This window comes from Peromyscus maniculatus, chromosome X (assembly GCF_049852395.1).
Source record: "Peromyscus maniculatus bairdii isolate BWxNUB_F1_BW_parent chromosome X, HU_Pman_BW_mat_3.1, whole genome shotgun sequence".
NCBI lineage: Eukaryota > Metazoa > Chordata > Mammalia > Rodentia > Cricetidae > Peromyscus > Peromyscus maniculatus.
Window position 1 is genome coordinate 111,449,508 of NC_134875.1, and position 4,352 is coordinate 111,453,859.

The window sequence follows — 4,352 nt, forward strand, 5'->3', positions numbered from 1 at the left end:
TAGATAGATATGAATAAAAGTACACTTCTTTTATACTTCATCTCTAAAGACCAAATTTCTTGCTAAGTTGTCCAGACCCTGTCTGAGTAGGTCTTAACTTGTTTTGGCAGATCTCTCTCTCTTCCATTATCCTCCCCCACTGACTTCAGCCACCTCCCATTTCTCCATGGCTTCGATGTACCCTGGACTTCCTGTTTCTGAGGCTTTGTTCCCTGACATTCATGCTCATCTTGTTCTTTGTGTTTCTCCTACCCAGCCATACCTGCAGAAATATTTCCTGGGCCAGATCAAATCTCACTTCCTCAAAGTGCAGTCATCTCTCTTTTTAGCTCTGCTAGCACTTTGCTCAGCATCTGTCTTTATAATATTAATACCATGTTTTATATAATCTGCTGTGTATGTCTTGATAGGCAGATTTGCCTTCCATTCTTCTAAAGTACACAGCACGTGGAATAGATAGCCAAATTTTTTTTTTTAGTTTTAAGCACTCTGTGCGCCTGCTCCTCCCAGCTTGTTCCTCCTCTGCAGCTGCTCCACAGTCGCCACCGCCCTGAGGGAGATCGTGCACCTGCAGGCTGGACAGTAGGAAGATCGTGCACCTGCAGGCTGGATAGTGCGTCAACCAGATTGGCGCCAAGTTCTGGGAGGTGATGAGCATGGCATTGATCCTACCAGCACGTACCACGGAGATAGCGACCTCCAGCTGGAGCTTATCAACGTGTACTACAACGAGGCCACCAGTGGCAAGTATGTTCCCTGTGCCATGCTCCTAGACTTGGAGCCAGGCACCATGGACTCGGTGCACTCAGGGCCCTTCGGGCAGCTCTTCAGACCTGATAACTTCGTCTTCGGTTTGAGTGGGGCTGGGAACAATTTGGCCAAGGGGCACTACACAGAAGGCGCAGAGCTGTTTGACTCGGTGTTGGACGTTGTAAGGAAGAAAGCTGAGACTGCCTGCAGGGCTTCCAGCTGACCCACTCCCTGCGTGGGGGGACTGGGTCTGGGACGGGTACCCTTCTTATCAGCAAGATCCTGGAGGAGTATCTGGACAGAATCATGAACACCTTCAGTGTGGTACCTTCTCCTAAGGTCGTCGGACACAGTGGTTGAGCCCTACAATGCCACCCTTTCAGTACACCAGCTTGTTGAAAACGCAGATGAGACCTATTACGTTGATAATGAAGCACTCTATGACATCTGTTTCAGAACCCTAAAGCCGACCACACCCACTTATGGCGACCTGAACCATCTAGTGGCCGCCACCATGAGTGAGGTAACCACTTGCCTGCTATTCCCTGGCCAGCTAAATACTGACCTGCGGAAGCTGACTGTAAAAATGGTGCCCTTCCCTCGCCTGCACTTCTTCATGCCTGGCTTTGCCCCCTTGACCAGCCGAGGTAGGTAGCAGTACCATGCCCTGACAGTTCCTGAGCTCACCCAGCAGATGTTTGATGCCAAGAACATGATGGCTGCCTGTGATCCCCGCCATGGGCTCTACTTGACAGTGGTTGCCATGTTCTGGGGCCACATGTCTATGAAGGAGGTGAATGAACAGATGCTTAACGTCCAAAACAAGAACAGCAGCTCCTTTGTTGAGTGGATCCCTAATAATGTGAAAACAGCTATCTGTGGCATTCCACCTCGGGGCCTAAAAATGTCCGCCACCTTCATCGGCAACAGCACCGCCATTCAGGAGCAGTTCAAACACATATCAGAGCAGTTCACAGCCATGTTCCGACGCAAGGCCTTCCTGCACTGGTACACGGGTCAGGGCATGGATGAGATGGAGTTCACCGAGGCTGAGAGCAACATGGATGACCTGGTGTCCGAGTACCAGCAGTACCAGGATGCTACAGCTGAGGAGGAGGGCGAGTTTGAGGAGGAGGCTGAGGAGGAGGTGGCCTAGAGCTGTCTTACGCAGCTAAAGCATGGGAGCAGTGTGAACATTCTTCATTCACAGCTTATCTGCTAGCCATGTCCACTGTGCATTTGCTGTTCTGTCCTGACATCACTTGTACAGATACCACGATTAAAGCAAATCATAGTGAAAAAAAATTTAGTTTTGGTTTAAATTTTTGAAGAAAATACAAATACACATGTATGCATTGGTTCAGTCAATAAGTACTGGTGATGATATACTCTAAACCAGAAATTTTCCTTGGCTCTCACAAAACCATATCTTCTTCAAAATTATCATTAGTTTGTTTCTTGTTTTTGAGACAGGCCCTTACTATATAGTCCTGGCTGGTCTGGAACTTGCTTTGTAGACCAGGCTGACCTTGAACTCAAAAAGATCTACCTGCCTTTGCTGGGACTAAAGCATATGCCACCATGTCTAAGTAATTATTACTGTTATTTGAGACAGGATTTTGTGTATCCTAGTCTAGCCTTAAACTCATATTAGGATGACCTTGGTCTTCTGATACTACTGGTTTCATTTCCCAGGTGCTCAGATTGTAGGCATGCCCCACAAGACCCAGTGTCTGCCATGCTGGGTATTGAATCCAGTGTATTATGCAGGGAGGGAATTGTTGGTTTTTTACTCTTTGGGGCGGGGCTGCCACCCAGCTCCCAAATAAATCACATACAGAAGCTTATTCTTACTTGTGAATGTCCAGCCTTAGCTTGACTTAGTTTCTAGCCAGCTTTTCTTAATTCATCCTGGCTGTCCTTTGCCTCTGGGCTTTTCCTGTTCTCTTACTTCTATCAGTCTAACTCTTACTCTGTGGCTTGCTGTGTAGCTGGGTGGCTGGCCCCTGATATCCTCCTCCTGCTCTGGCTCCTAGTTTTCTCCTCTATATACTTTCTGCCTGGCAGCTCCACCTACCCTTTCTCCTGCCTTGCTATTGGCCAGTTCTTTATTAGACCATCATGTGTTTCAGACAGGCACAGTAACACTGCTTCACAGAGTTAAACAAATGCAACATAAACAAAAGTAACACACCTTAAAATATTCTACTACAGGTAAAGCACTGTACCAACTAAGACACATACCCAGCCTACTATACATTTTATTTTTTTAATTCATGTAACACAGATATAGAGTGTGCATAAATCTTAAATGTATACCCTAATGACTTTCTACATATGTATCTATTCATGTCATCACTACCCACATCAAGACAAAGGATTTCCAGCACTACAGACCCCTACCCAGTAAATATCCTTTTGCCCAGAAGCAACCACTATTCCAACTTCTATCACCATAGATGAGTTTTACCTGTTTGAATTTTGCCAAAATGGAATTATATGATATGTTATATTCTTTTGTGCCTGGTTTCTTTTATTCATCATTTCTATGATATGCACCCATATAGTTGTATTTTGTTTATAGTTTGTTCTTTTTACTGCGTATGGAGTTACATTATGGGATAGTCTATTGACTATTTCACCATTTATTAATCTATTCTCTTACTGATAGATATTTGGTTTGGTTCCAGGTTTTAGCTATTACAAATACAGCTGCAGTAAACATTCTTGCAGATTGTTCTTAATGTACACAGCACTCATACCTCTTGAATATATACCTTGGTATGGAATTGCTGAGTCATAAGTGGCTTTACCAGGCACTGTCCAACAACTTTCCTGGAGGGGCAATGCCAACACATTCTCACCAGCAAAGTATGAAAATAAGCAAATGTGACAAATATCTGATAGCGAAAATGAGATTTGGAGAAATAAGGTAAAATAATAAGGCTACTTTAGATGTAGTGATCAGGAAAACCATACAAGGTGAAGTTTTCTGTCTTGTCCTCTTGAATTCTAAGATTATTACAAGTTCAGGCAAGCCTAGGGTACATAGAAACTGAAGCAAGCCTGAGCTACATTGTGGGAGCCTCTCAAAAACAACAAAATTTAAAATAATAAGTGAAATTTAAGAATTAAATGACAAGAAGAATCTGGCCTTGCTTGTGTGAAGGGAAGATCATTTCAGGTAATGGATAAAATCATAAAGACTCCTGGATAAGAAGTAACAGCTCATTTAAGACACAGAAAGGAAGATTCTAAAGACCCTGGAGTATATGAAAAAGTGCAGATAGCAAATAGAAGGAGTGTTACAGAACCAGCTGCCACAACAGGTGCCTGCAACCTAACTCTGTAGGGAAATAATGGGAAAGGTATAAAATACACACCTCAGAATTTTCCTACCCAAGAGCCAAGAAAGATCAGGTATTTATGTAACAAGTCTCAATGTCATTGGTTGAGGATTTCTCCTGGCAGATTGAAGATGGAGGTCTTAATTTTCCAGAATTGATGCATCTAATATAGTCTCATGACTGAGATTCAGTGTCTTCCTCTTCTCACAGACTTCCACTTTATTCTATTTTCACTGGTCATCTTTTGGATGCTGA

At 43.8% G+C, this 4,352-nt stretch overlaps 1 pseudogene; it reads left to right on the forward strand.

The window, feature by feature from the left end:
• The first annotated feature begins 304 nt into the window (after positions 1-304).
• LOC102905114 (tubulin beta-4B chain pseudogene) lies at positions 305-2,055 on the forward strand (annotated as a pseudogene).
• The last annotated feature ends 2,297 nt before the right edge of the window (positions 2,056-4,352 follow it).